Consider the following 15,693-nt stretch of genomic DNA (forward strand, 5'->3'; position numbering starts at 1 on the left):
TTTTGTTTCTTTTTAAAATGAACTGGAAATAGAATAAAAATAATCCAACTGAAAGCTGACACATGTTGAAACCAGAAATTGAGTAAACAGATATTTTAAACATTAAACTCCAATTTCTTCTGTCACAGAGGATAGAGAACACATTTTTACCTTAAAGCCTTAGGTTTCATTTCTTTTTCAAACTTTCACTTCATATTTTTACATCTTCAGTAAAAGAAACTGTTTTACATTTTCCTTTGTAGAAAACAGATCCACTGCACTGAAAAAGCTTTATTATTATGAAGTTAAAATGAAACTACTGCTTCAACTAAAATCATGTAAATTAAACAATATTTCAATTAAGAGCAAATTTAAAAGCAATTCCCCTATTAAACACTGAAATAAGTTGTAACAGATCTTGTAAGAAAAAATATTCTACCATTTTGACATGTGGCAGAAATAACATTTACCTGCAAAGAATATACTGACATATCGAGAATAAGGAGAAGCCTTGAAGTTTTTATGGACCATAAAAGTGGGAAATTTAAATGAACACCTAAAGGATTATGCTTGAACTACAATTCTCAAATGTCTAGATGAAAGGAAAACAGACACCAATTTGCCTAACTGTTCTAACACTTAAATAACCCTGACCAATTTTTTTTATGAAAAAAAGGGGAATATTTTGTTTCCAATGTCAAACTTACATTCTAGAAATATAACGTATAAACTTTAAATTAGGAGACACCTTAATAAGGACGACTAAAACAAACAAAATCAACCCACAAAGCCCAAAAAGGTGAAAAAAAAAACAACAAAACCACAATGCGATTGTTTTCAGTGTTGGTTATGTTGCCCTCTTGCAAAATGACAGGCAAAATCATACTTGTTTTTACATTTGCATCCACATATATTACACTGAAAAGGATTTTCATACCCATGACATCCCATATGAATAGTGTAAAGAATATTGTCTGCAAAATACATGTCACAGTGCTGGCAGTGGTGCAGAAGCTGAGGATCCTGGATCGGCAGGGTGGGGGCTGGAATGCTTGGCTGGCTATTTCCTAAGCTGGGGGTGCTTGTGTGGGCACTTGGTTCACTGCTCGGACCTGCCACTGGACTAAAGTTCCTTTGACTATGTGATGGCTGAGGTTCAGGGCTTGTGGGAGAGGAACTCTGAGGAATACTTGCTGACACAGCAGAAACTACTGCTTGGGCTGAGGGCTGCTGAATCATGAAAGGCTTTTCATCAGGGCAGGGAACTACATCAGGGGATGCGGGGTTTTGGTTTTCAGGTGGCAAACTGGACAACTGTCCGGCTAAAGTCGAGAGCTGATTTAAAGGGTTGTCAACCATAAGTTCTTGGGGGTCCCTTGGTAGGCCACCAGTTGGTGTGGTTTTTGTCATACTTTCAAAGGAGTCCGTCTGAATATTTGGGATTTCATGGGTAAAATCATTAAGGTAGTCTGGTTTCTGAACCACCATGGAAGGCGGACTCAAGTTGATTAATGCTCATCTGCTATACCCAAGATTGCTTGTTTTTTTCTGTAAAACCCCCCACATTTGCTGCTTAAGGAAGACCTAGTACCTTTAATCGGTACCATTTTATGCTTGCGTCTTCGATGATGGGACAGGTTACTTCGATCACTACAGCGGAAGGAACATAATTCACATTTGTATAGTTTTTCTCCAGTATGGGAATGCATATGGGCTTCCAGATGACGCTCATAAGCAGATGCAAATGGACATAAGTGACATCTATGAGGTTTCTCACCTGTGTGAATTCTGATATGTTCGATAAGCCGGGCTGTCCCTTTGCTGGCATAGTTGCAGTACCGACATTTGAGCTTTCCATCAAAGGTCCGTTCAAACTCGTCTACTAACATTCCTGAGTTTTCATCCAAGGAAACTTCAACAGATGGGTGATCAAGTCCATTTTGATCACTTTCTGTTCCAGCTCCCTGAAGACCCTCTTCTTCTTTGTCCCCACTAACTGATCCAGAAATCATGTTCACATGATGGGTCTGCTGAGTCAGGTATTCCTGAAAATCTTTGACGAAGTCCAAAGGCTCTGGTTTCTTTTCACCCATCTTCACTTTTTTTTTTTTAAAGTTTACAGTTTATTATACCTAGAAAAAAAAGCTTTTCACCCAAATCAGTTCCTCCTTTTTCTTGCCACTCCAACATGGATGAAACGTAGAGTAATTGAAATTTACTCTGGAGACACACCATGGGACTCCAAAAGGCCATAGAGGGAATTTCAACTAAAATTGAAAAGCCATACAGAACTCTCTTGACAGCCACACCGAGTACCCCCCACCGCCTTGTTCAACGCCCCTGTCGTTGCCACCACCGCCGTCTTCGTCACCGTCTCAGCCGCCGCCATATTTGTTGTGTCTCCTCTGGTCCTGGTTCTTACATTTAGGTCTTTGATTCATTTTGAGTTAATTTTTTATTAGGTATGAGATAGGGATCCTTTTCATTATTTTCGATATCAGTTCTCTCCATTTGTGGAAGTAATTGTTGTTCTTCCCAATTAAGTGGACTTGGCAGCCTTGTCAATTATCAATTGATAATAAATGTGAGGGTCTATTTCTGAACTTTCAGTTTGATCCCATTGATCAATATGTCTATCTTTATGCCAGTACAATGCTACTTTGACCACTGTAGCTAGGTAATATGTAAATTTAGGAAGTATAAGTCCTCAAATTTCCTTCTTCTTTGTCAAGATGTTTTTGACTATTCAGGGCTCCTTACTCTTCCAAATAAATTTGATAATTGACTTTTCCATATCTGAAAAGTGGGCTGTTGGAATTTTTATTGGGATGTGAATCCCAATTTTGATTGGGATGCTACCCAAATCAATTTGGGTAGAATTGACACCTTAATGATATTTAGTCTTCCAATCCATGAACACAGAATGTATTTCCATTTATTTAGGTCTTCACTGATTTCTTTTAGCAATATTTCATAATTTTCTGTGCACAGGTCCTTTACATACTTGTTTAAATTTGTTCCTAGATATTCAATTATTTTGGCTGCTTTGGTAAAGGATTTTTTTCTTGATTTTGTCCTCAGACTTCTCATTACCAATGTATAGAAACACTATTGAATTTTTGTGTGTTGCCACTTTGCTGAACTTGTTTATTAGCTCTACAAGCTTTGTTGTAAATTTTTTTAGGCTTTCTATATATAGTATCAGTGGCCATCTGCAAATAGTGAAAATTTTACTTCTTCCTCACCAATTTGTATGCCCTTTATTTCTTTTTCTGTCCCAACTGCTCTAGCTAGAACGTCTAGCACAATACTGAATAACACTAACAGTGGGCTTCCTTGCCTCGTTTGAGATCTTAGAAGGAGAGTACAATGTTAGCTATGGGTTGTTCGTATATGCCCTTTATCATGTTAAGGATCTTTCCCTCTATTCCTATCTTCCAAAGTGTTTTCTCAAGAATGGATGCTCAATTTTGTCAACTTCCTTTTTCTTCATCAACCGAGATGATCATTCCACTTTCTCCCTTCATCTTGTTAATGAGGGACATTATTTTAATTGAACCATCCTTGCATATCTGGGATTAAACCCACTTGATAATGGTGTATAATTCCTGTAGTATGCTGTTAGATTTGATTTGCAAGTATTTTGATGAGGATTTTTGCTTTTATATTCATAATAGAAATTTGTCTGTAATTTTCTTTTCTTATAGTATCTTTGTCTGGCTTTGGTACTAGGGTGATGTTGGCCTCATGAGTGAGGTAGGTAATATTCCCTCCTGTTCAACTTTTTGGAAGAGTTTGAGCATATTGGTCCTAATTCTTCTTGTAATGTTTGATAGTATTCAGCTGTGAAGTGATCTGGACCTGGACTTTTCTTTATTGGGAGGTTTTTGATGACTGATTCAATCTCTTTACTTGTAAATGGTCTGTTGGGATCTTCTATTTCTTCTAGTTAGTGTAGTTTGATCATGTGTTTCTAGGAATTTGCCCATTTCATCTAGGTTGTCTAATTTGTTGGCATATAGTTGCTCATAGTATCCTCTTATAATCCTTTTTACTTCTATGGCATGAGAAGTAATATCCTCCCTCTAATTTATGGTTTTATTGGAATCTTCTCTCTTTTTTCTAATTGTCAGTCTAGCTAAAGGTTTATCAATTTTATTGATTTATTCCAAGAAAGAGCTTTTGGTTTTGTTAATGTTCTCTACTGGTTTTTTATTATCAATTTCATTTATTTCTGCTCTTTTTTTTTTGTTATTTCTTTTCTTTTGCTTGCTTTGGAATTAGTTTGCTGTTATTTTTCTAGTTCCTCCAGGTAGGAAGTTAGGTCCTTGATTTTAGCTTTCTTCATTCTTAAGTAGGCATTTAGGGCTATAAATTTCCATCTCAGCTTTGCCTTCACAGAACTTCATAAGTCCTGATGTGTTTATATTTCATTTTCTTTTGTTTTAAGATATGATTTCTCTTGCAATTTCTTCTTTGACCCACTGATTGTTTAAGAATGGGATACCTTCCATATATTTGTGGATTTTCCAGTTCTTTACCTAATATTGATTTCCAGCTGTTCCATTATGGTCAGAGAAGAGAGTTTTGATCATTTCAATCATTCCAAGTTTAATGAGACTTGGTTTGTGAGTGAACACGTGATCTAACCTGGAGAATGATCCATGTGCACTTAAGAAAAATGTGTATCCTGCCGTTTTGGGGTGCAGTGCTCTATGTATATCTGCTAGGTTTAGTTCACTTATATTATTCAAATTATCTGTTTCCTTATAGATCTGTCTAGATGTACTATCCATTGATGAATGTGGTGTGTTGAAGTCTCCAACTATTATTGTAGAGGTGTCTATTTCTCTCTTCAGTTTTGCTGGTGTTTTCTCATGTATTTTGGTTCACAGTGCTTGGGTACATAAATATTATTGATTCTTATTCCTTGTTGGTGGGTTGACCCTTTTATTCATATATAGTGTCTCTTGGAACAGCTTTTGACTTGAAGTCTACTTTGTTTGATCTTAGTATACCTGCCAGCTCTCTTTCAGTCATTATTTTAATGTATATCTTTTTCCATCCTTTCACTTTGAACATATTTTTGCCTTTTGGTCTAAGGTGAACCCATTTTTGCATCATGCTTTTTGTGTATTCTACAAATCTGTGTGTTTGATTGGGGAGTGTCTTTCATTAACATTTAGTATTATTACTGTAAAATAGTACTTATTTCAGCAATTTTGTCCTTTGGTTTTATATATCATATCTATTTTTTGTCTCTCTTTTTCTGTATTGCAGCTTTCTTTTGTGTATAGTTGTTTTTCTGTGATGTTTCTGATACCTTTCTCATTTCTGCTTCTGTATACTTTTAAAGTAGTTTCTTTGTAATTACCCTGGGGTTTGCATTATACAACCAAAGTCTATAACCTACTAGTTTCAAAAAATATTAACTGTACTGGTCTGAGGTTGTTCATACCCCAGAAAAACATGTTCTTAAATCTAATCCTTTCCTGTTGGTATGATCCCACACTAGGTAGGACTTTTATTTTCCTCTTTTTAAAAAAATATTTTTATTGAAAAGTCTTCGCACACATACAGTCCACAGATGCTGTACAATCAATGGCTCACAATATCATCACATAGTCATATGTTCATCACTATGATCATTTTTAGAACATTTGCATCATTCCAGAAAACGAAATAAAAAGAAAAATACCCATTACCCTTCCCTCTTATTGACCTCTAGTATTTCCATCTATCCAATTTATTTTACCCTTTATCCGCCTTATTATTTATTTTTATCCATATTTTTTACTCATCTGTCCATACCCTTGATAAAAGGAGCATCAGACACAAGGTTTTCACAATCACACAGTCACATTGTAAAACTTATATCATTATACAATTGTCTTCAAGAATCAAGACTATCTGAACACAGCTCAACAGTTTGAGGTACTTCCTTCCAGCTACTCCACTACACCATAAACTAATATGCTTATCCTTATGTTTAATATAATATGCATATGTTTATAATGCATAAGAATAACCTCCAGGATAACCTCTCAACTCTGTTTGAAATCTCTCAGCCACTGAAACTTTTTTTAATTAAACAAAATTTAAAAAATTTTTTAATTTTTTAAATTTTGTTTAATTTCTCTCTTCCCCCTTTTTGTCAAGAAGGCTTTCTTAATCCCATGATGCTGGGTTCTGACTCATACCCAGAGGTCTGTCCCATGTTGCCAGGGAGATTTATACCTCTGTGAGTCATGTCCCATGTATGGGGGGAGGGCAGTGAGTTCACCTACCAAGCTGACTTAGAGAGAGGTCACATCTGAGCAACAGAAGAGGTTCACTGGGGGTGACACTTCGACATAATTAGCAGTAGGCCTAGTCAATCTTTTGCAAGAACAAGTTTCAAAGGGGCAAACCCCAAGATTGAGAGCTCAGCCTATTTATTTGTTTATCCCTAATGCTTGAGATAATACCAGAAATTCTCTAAATGGGGAAGTTGAATATTTTCTCCTTTCTCACTTTCTTATTCACTGCCCAAATTACTCTGGGGTATATTGGGGCATTACACTAACTTGTACAAATCAAAATCTCACTCTCTATTCAAGATTCCATGTACTTATGCTGTTCAACTAACCAGACCATACAAGCTAAATTAGGTAATGTGCTACCCAAAATATAAATTTTGCACCAACTAAACATATCTCCCTTTGGCCTCACACAGAAGTTCAAGTTTTAAAATATGGATGCTATCACCCTTTACCCTGTTTTCTGTTCTATCCCAGTCCTATCCAAATCAGCTTCATAATTATCTCTAGTCAAAGTCTAATCCCTTTTTTAACTTTTTAAACAGAACCTGTGTGGTGTAGTGCTGGCTTTCATAGCTTAAGAGCTCTAACTCTGAGTTTCAGTTGTCACATAAATACCCAAAGCTTCTGGGAACAGCCAGGTTATATACAAACAATTCAATATCTCAGAATTTAGAAATAATTCAGGAGTTGTAACTGTTGTAAGAGCTTACAAATCTGATAACCCATGCTTTCAACTTCAGTTCACTGAGTTTTTATATTACAGTTAGTCCATATGAGTGAGGCATTATAATATTTTTCCTTTTGTTTCTCACCTTTCATTCACCATACAGTCCTTAAGGTTCATTCACCTAGTTGCATGCCTCACAACTTCATTCCTCCTTGTGGTTGCTCAGTACTCCATGATATGTATACACCATAGTTCCCCCATCCATTTCTCACTCGTTTACCCTTAGGCCACCTCCATCCATTGTGAATAGCTAACACTACCATCATAAACACTAGTGTGCAAATGTCCATTCGTGTCACGATTCTCAGTTCCTCCAGATACATACCTAGCAGTGGGGTTTCAGGACCATATGGCAACCCCACCCATAGCCTCCTGTGGAGCCACTACACTGCCCTCCAAGGGGCTGCACCTCTCAGCGTCCCCACCAACAGTGAATAGATACATCTCTCTCTCCACATTTTCTCTAGCACGTATTTCTCTCTGCTCATTTTTAAACAGTTTTATTTGCACCTTATATGATCCAACCTTAGTAAATAGACATGCTTTCACTACCACAATCTGTATGAAAACATTCCTTTTCTTCTACAAATAATCCATACCCCTCCTCCATATTCCCCACTTGTTGACATTTAGTTTTGGCATAATGTCTTTGTTACATTCAGTGGAAGCACATTACAATGTTACTGTTCATTATAGACCCTAGCTTGCATTGATTGTACCTTTTCCTGTATAACATCCATTTTCAACACCTTGCAATGTTGATGTTTATTTTTTTCCCTCAGACAAAAACATTTTTATATTTCATCATTGTCCACTCTAAGCATTCTTATGTTATACCATCTCAGTCTTTATCTTCTGTCTTTCCTTCTGGAGTCATACATGTTGCCAGCCATCCTCCCTCAACCATACCACACCAAGCTTCATTCAGTGTACATAAAAGGAACATGCAATGGGTAATAGATGAAGGTAGTGATAAATATGAAATATGACCACATGACAAGTTACAGAAATGAGGACTGTAATTGTATGAATATTTCCTCCTGCTTTGTTATAAGTATGTTTGCATTCGTACATAAGCAAATATTTTGTTTTCCTCTTATCATATGATATAAGTTGTATTGTTCATGTTATAGTATTTAAGCCAAAAGATATGAAGTTTAAGAGTGAATGTTACCTAAGGACTTGCATCCTGGTCTGGAGAGATGAAGTACATTTCTGGTGTATGCAAGACAGCTGAGTACTGTTAGGCAAAACATATGTCTGTTATTGTGTTCTATTTGGAAATTAAGCATGCTTCAATGTGATTTGTACAGCTGCCAAGTTGATAAGGAGTGGACTGTGATGCTTAGGTTCGTGTGTCAACTTGGCCAAGTGATGATGCCCAGTTGTTTGGTCAAGCACTGGCCTGACTGTTGCTGCAAGGGTATTTCATGGCTGGTTGATAAACCGGGAGGCTGGTGCATTAAATTATCAGTCATTTGATTGCAGCTGTGGTTGATTACATCTGTGATCAACTAAGGTGTGCCTTCCTCAATGAGATAATCCAAATAAGTTGAAGATTTTTAAGGGAGGAGAGGGAATCTTTCACGGCTTCTTTAACCAAGTAGCCTCTCCTGTGGAATTCATCCAGACCCTTCATCAGCATGTCAGCTTCATAGCCTGCCCTGTAGATTTTGGACCCTTCCATTCCTATGGTTGTGTGATACATCTTTATAAATCTCATATTTACAGATCTCTCCTTTTGTTTCTGTTTCTCAGAGAACCCTAACTAACATGTGTCATATCCAATTTTTTCTCTTTTCATCTTTACTGATAGTCTTCATTCCTACACTCTTCTCCAGACCCTCTTGTCTGTAGTGCCCTTTAGTACTTCCTTCAGAGCTGGTCTCTTAGTCACAAATTATCTCAGTGATTGTCTGAAAATATTTAAATTTCACTGTCACTTTTGAAGGACAGGTTTGCTGGATATAGAATCCTTGTTTGGCAGTTTTTCTGTCAGAATCTTGAATATATCATACCACTGCCTTCTCACCTCCATGGTTTCTGCAGAGAAATCCACACATCTAATGGGCTTCCCTTGTATGTGATAGATTGCTTTTCTCTTGCTGCTTTCAAAATTCTCTCTTTGTCTTTGACATTAGACAATATGATTAGTAAGTCTCTTGGAGTATGTCTATTTGGATCTATTTTGCGCTGCACTTCTTGGATCTATAATTTTATGTCTTTCATAAGAGATAGGAAGTTTTCAGTGATTATTTTCTACATTAGTCCTTCTCTTCTGGGACACCCACAACACACACACACACACACACACACACACACACACACATATATATATATATATTTTTTTTACATGGGCAGGCACGGGGAATTGAACCCGGGTCCTCTGGCATCGCAGGCAAGCATTCCTGACTGCTGAGCCACCGTGACCCGCCCACAACGCATATTTTTGTGTACTTTATGTTGTCATTCAATTCCATGGGACCCTGCTCATATTTTCCTTATATTTTCTTCTGTGTGTTGAATTTCAGATGTGCAATCCTGTAGTTTACTATCCTTTCTCCTGCCTCTTCAAATCTATTATTGTAGGGACAATCTACTGGTGACAAACTCCCTCAGGTTTTGTTTATCTGGAGTGTCCTAACTTCTCCCTTATTTATGGAAAACAGTTTTGTCATATGTAAAATCCTTGACTGACATTTTTCCTTTCAGCACTTTTTTCCTCTCTGGTTTCTGATGAATAACTGGTATTTAACCTTTTACTGATGTTTTATTGTACATGTCTTGTTTCTCTCTTATAGCCTTCAAGATTCTCTCTTAGTCTTTGACATTTTAAAGTTTGTTTATAATGTGTTCCAGTGAGGGTCTGTTTGAGTTTATCCCATTTGGCGTTCCTTGAGCTTCTTGGATGTGTATGTTCCATATCTTTCATTAAACTTGAGACGTTTATGGCCATTATTCCTTCAAATACCCCTTTTTCTCATTATGGGACTCTCATAATATCTGTATTGGTATACTTAATGGCGTCCTACAGGTTCTCAGGCTCTATTCACTTTTATTCATTCTTTTTGCTTTCTGTTCCTCAGCCTGAATCATTTCAACTCTCTTTGAGTTCACTGATTCTTTCTTCTGCCATCTCCAATCTACTGCTTAATTCCTCAAGGTTTTATTTTTTTATTTCAGTTATTGTGGTTTTCAGATCCATTATTTCTTTTTGGTTCCTTTTTATGATTTCTTTATCTTTATTGACATTTTATTTTGGCTCACAATAATTTCCTGATTTCCTTTACTTCTTTACCCATATTTTCCTTTAGGTCTTTGAGCATATTAAAGAAAAATGCTTAAAAGTTTGTGTCCAAAGTCTTGTATTCCTTTTTGATGGCATTGTCCATCATTTTCTGTTTCTGCACATGTATTGCAATTTTTTTGTTGCACAATGGACATTTTGTACTTTAAGTTTTATCTCTGAAATTTAGCACTGAGCCATTTGTTTCTTAAGCATCTATCCAGGTTTGTTATCACTGAGATTTCCTCACCTGCTAGGAGATGACAGAAAAAAAGGAATAAAGTTACACCTTTCCCACTCTTTTCTGAATGGCCTGGGCATGTGTTACCCTTCAGAACGTAACCTACCTAACAACATGTTATGAAAATGGAGGGTTCCCTCCAACCATTTCTGAACATGCATTGTTTACTGGGCATACACACGTAGCACTAGGAATTTCCCCTTTCACACAGATCTAAATGTTCCCTTCCCCGAGGAAATACTGTTTTTTCTTGGTCCTGTGTGCTATACCATATGTCCTTCAGCCAGCAATCCTTTGCCCCAGACAGCTGTGAGTTGATCATTGTCCATAGCATTCCAGCTGTCCTGTGAAACATCTGTATGTGCAGAGCAAGTTCTGGCAGGGCAAGCCTGCAACAAGTGTCCTATTTCAGTGTCTCAGGCTGCCACCAGACACACCTAGCCATGTCTTTTAATCAGTGTGTTCTTCCCTAAAATTTTCTTACAATTCTTTTAATCTGGGAGGAGATCCTCAGCACAGGTATTCTAAACTTCAGACAAGAACTTTCTATCCTCTTATCAACTAGTAATTTCAATTTTCTTAAAAAGATAAAGAAACCATATTCTACCACAGGAACACAAATTACAAATCCTACGTGGGCAACTCAGCATGTTAATTAGAATGAATAGATACTAAATTGAAAATAATAATACCAGATAGACAAATTACTGGTTCTCAAAGTTGTTTTTTTCCCAAACACTGCTTCTCTAGCCTTTTTTTTTTTTGAGATTGTTTTTCTTTTATGTTTTTTTCTCATGAGTATGCCATTGTTTCTATGTTCACATATCATTTTAAGGCTGAGTTTCAATTTCAAAAGCCCTTGGACATATGGCTACTATCTTGTACATCCCCAGTTATCCAAACCAGGCAAAAAAAATCAGAAAATGAAGCTAAACTATAGTCAGAATCATTAGAAAAATACAATTATGAAGAGTTTAAGAATTCTCTTCCTAAAAAGCTTATTTTAAAACCTCTGATTCATTTATTGTTGACCCTGATTTACTCCATAAGAATGATTTCATAAAAGGAAAAAGCTCAATTGGATTTTAGCATATTCATAATATTTTATATATTCCCCTAATGACATTTTATGTAATTCCCAGACACTGTGGCCCAGTCCACACAGAATTATAGTCCAAGTTTTTTTAATTTGGCAAATTATAGCTGTAGAAAGTTTGAGTTAGAAATATTCAAATTCTTGATGTATTAAAACATGCCATGCTATGTTCCAGTATGGCAGTGTCTATTGTAATTGGCCAGTCACCACAGAGATAAAACACAAACTTATCTACAAATATTACGACACTCATACCCACACAAGTAAGAATCTAACTATATTTTCAAAAGTGTAAGGAAAAGGAAAAAGAAAGAAGATAAAAAAGAAAGAAAATATTATTCATATATCAACTAGAAATATAAGCAGGGTAATCTCACAATTAAGAAAGGTTAACTTCTTCAGTTTTCTTGATTCATACATGATGTCATCTCCTAGTGGACAGGAGATAGATTTACTTCTTTTTAGCCAGCTAGAAGAAGAAAAAAATGAGAGTCCACATATGCAGGCTTGTAGTTTTGATGTTAGGAAGATGAGGAAATTGGAGTCTGATAGTTTCCATTTTCTCAATGCTTTTATTTCCCCAATTAATTATAAGGCGAGGTCATCACCTTGAGGATGGATCTGCAAGAGGGGATACAGGAGGTTTTGGGGAGAGTAGGAGTATGAAATGACCATCTCAAGGGTGGGAAAATCAGCCTATCAGGAAGCGCAGTGAGCTCGATGGCAGAACTGAATGCCTACATGAGGTCTGTGACCATCAGTTTAAAGTAAAAGAGTTTAACCAGGTTGTGTGGTCCAAAAATATCCCACAGCTTATAAGGCAAAAGAAAAGTTTCAGGTAGAATTGTTCTTTGCCCTCCACAGGTGAACACAAAAGGTGGTGAGAGGGAAGGGTGGGAGGTGAGAGTGACTACATGGACGTTGTTAGAATACTAGAATGTGGGCTCTAGACTGCAAGGAAGGAAGGCAGAACACAGAGGACTGGCACTGTGTGTGGCCAAGGCACAGGAGGCCTCCCTGAGGTTGAAGAGTGACGTTTGCTTAAGCCACGGAGCCAACAGGATAGGACGTACCAGCTGGAGAAATTGGTGTTTGAACATGAAATTTCAGAAGTGGCTCTTTTTGGAGATTGATATCTTGATTGTGACCGTGGGTTTATGGATTTGCATCTTGTATCTGATGACCATACTGAATGACCAGATTGTTTCTAATTGTATTGAAGTCGATTTTCTTGTATTTTCTAGACAGATTACCTGCAAATGGTGAGAGATTTGTCTTTCTCCAACACTTTTACCTCACTTATTCATCTTGTCTTATTGAATTGGCTAGACTATCCAGTAAAATGGTAAATAGTATCTATGATTATTAATCAAATTCTATCTTGGTTCCTGACTTTAACAAGAATACGTCTACTATTTCACCATTAAATATGGTGGTGGCTATGATTTTCTGGTATGTTCTCTTTTCAAACTGAGAACTTTCCTTTTATTCCCAGTTTTAAGATTTTTGTTTTAGTTTTGCTTCAAATCAGAAAAGTATTGCTATCAAATACTTTTTCATCATTTATTTCAAAAGGTAAGTTTTTCTTCCTTAATCTCTTAATATGATGGAATTCATTATTCCTGAAATGTAGAAATTATTTCATTAAATTTTTGAAGGCCTATCATGTGCCAGGCCCTAATTTAGACAGTGGATATTCAGTGCTGAACAAAATAAGTTTGTTTACAATTGCTACTGTCATTAAGATTAAATTCCAATGTATCCATCTAACCCAGAAATTCCTATTCTAGGGATTTATTCTGTAGATATATGTTTAAATGTATGTGGGTACAAGGGCATTGGAGCAGTTTCTTATATTGAAGAATGCTCTAGTTTGCTAGCTGCTGGAATGCGATATACCAGAAACAGAATGGCTTTTAAAAGGTGGAATTTAGTAAGTTGCTACTTTACAGTTCTAAGGCCAAGAAAATGTCCCAGTTAAAGCAACTAAATGTCCAATCTAAGGCATTCAGGGAAAGATACCTTGATTCAAGAAGGCCGATGAATTTCAAGGTTTCTCTCTCAAGTGGAAGGGCACATGGCGAACACAGTCAGAGTCGCTCTCTCATCTGGAAAGGCACATGTTGAGCACAGTCAGGGTTCCTCTCTCATCTGGAAGGGCACATGGCGAGCACAGTATCATCCGCTAGCTTCTCCTGGCTTCCTGTTTCAAGAAGCTCCTCAGGAGGCATGTTCCTTCTTCTTCTCCAAAGGTTGCTGGCTGGCGGACTCTGCTTGTCATGGCTATATCATTCTCTGCTCTCTCAGAAATCTCTCATTCTCCAAGACGTTTCCTCTTTTATAGGACTTCAGAAACTAATCAAGACCCACCACATTGGTGGAGACATATTGTAAAACCTAATCCATCTTAACGACCACTCTTGATTAAATCACATCTCCAAGGAGATGATCTAATTACAGATTCAAACATACAGTATTGAATAAGGATTATTCTGCCTTTACGAAATGGGATTTTGATTAAAACATGGCTTTTCTAGGGGACATACATCCTTTCAAACCAGCACAAAGAACATCCAAAAATAGATGAGATTTTAAAGAATGATGGCATATTTGTATATAGAACGCTGTGCAGTCATTAAAAGAATGAGATAGGAGCATATGTGCTGGCAAAAAAAAATGTTCATTTTACACAATGACTTTTACAAACATCCATTGTGGAAATAAGTGTATATGTCCACAATTTAAAGGTATAGACAAAGAAGTTAAGGAGCTCATCATACTATAACAGTGGTGGTTATCCTTGAGTAGGAAATAACGAATGGAATTGGGGTGAATAGAAACCCCGATATGTTACTCTATAAACTTCGGTTTTGTTTGAACGATTTGTAATGAGAATTTTTTATTTGTGTAATTTTAAAATGAGAGAAACAGAGAGAGAACAGCCTGCAACTGCAGTGATACCAGCACATTTTTGACAGATGGTCTCTCAGAACTACTAGGGAAAAAGATGGAAGCATTGGGTTAGTAACAGAGGAAAGATGTTAGGGCAATATCTCCAGTTAATTGACATTAAAAAGGAAAAGGAAGAGAGAGGTAGGAGAGATAATCTAAATAATTTTAATCTAGAACCAAAGTAGGAGATCTGAGAAATCCTGAGGTGTTGTTAACTGTGATTTATGAAGATCATTTTGTTAAATGAGAGCATTACAGTTTCTTTCTTACAGTTCTATTCCAGAAAGGCTAGAAGGCATCATTTTATTTCAGCACCCAAGAGGAAATGATCATGAGCCAAGAAAGATTTAAATATCCTCAGAGACAAGAGTTTTGCTTGCCAACTTTTAAGGAGCCAGGATTTCTTTGTCAGGATGAACAAAGATGTTGAACAGAGAAGAGACTCTCAGGAAAAGGGCAGGTTCCAAGCAGAGTGACATCTGAAAGTCAGATTATTTTACTTAAGACTCCATTTTATTTTAACTTTTTTTTTGGTGGTGGGGGGGTGGAGTATGGGTTTTCTGATACATGCTTCTCCAGCCAAAATCAGATCACATCCAGCAACTTTCTGGATATATGGTTGTCCATTTCATTGAGCTCTCTTACTCTTGCATATTGCCTAAAGGTTTATAAAACACTTTCTCACACATTATCTCAGATGATCCTCATAACAAGAAGCCTAGCAATGGTGCTATGGATCACTTATTGATTTTATAAGTGAGGAAACTGAGCTTCAACAAGGTCATACAAGTAAATGGCATAGCTGGTATGCAAATCTATATCTGCTGACTCCAGTGTTCTCTACTAAATGAGACAAAATAAAGTTTTAGTGGCCAAGAGATTTCAAACAGAGTCAAGAGGTTATCCTGGAGGTTTTCTTATGCATTATATACACATCCCTTTTTAGTTTATAGTGTATTGGAGTGGCTAGAGGGAAGTACCTGAAACTGTTGAACTATATTCCAGCAGCCTTGAATCTTGAAGATGATTGTATAACTATATAGCTTTTACAACATGGCTGTGTCATTCTGAAAACTTTGTGGCTGATACTCCCTTTATCCAAGGTATGGA

At 36.7% G+C, this 15,693-nt stretch overlaps 1 pseudogene; it reads right to left on the reverse strand.

Moving 5' to 3' along the window:
- Nucleotides 1-787: 787 nt before the first annotated feature.
- Nucleotides 788-2,403, reverse strand: LOC143670037 (zinc finger protein Pegasus pseudogene; annotated as a pseudogene).
- Nucleotides 2,404-15,693: the final 13,290 nt, after the last annotated feature.

Source organism: Tamandua tetradactyla, chromosome 26 (assembly GCF_023851605.1).
Source record: "Tamandua tetradactyla isolate mTamTet1 chromosome 26, mTamTet1.pri, whole genome shotgun sequence".
Classification (NCBI taxonomy): domain Eukaryota; kingdom Metazoa; phylum Chordata; class Mammalia; order Pilosa; family Myrmecophagidae; genus Tamandua; species Tamandua tetradactyla.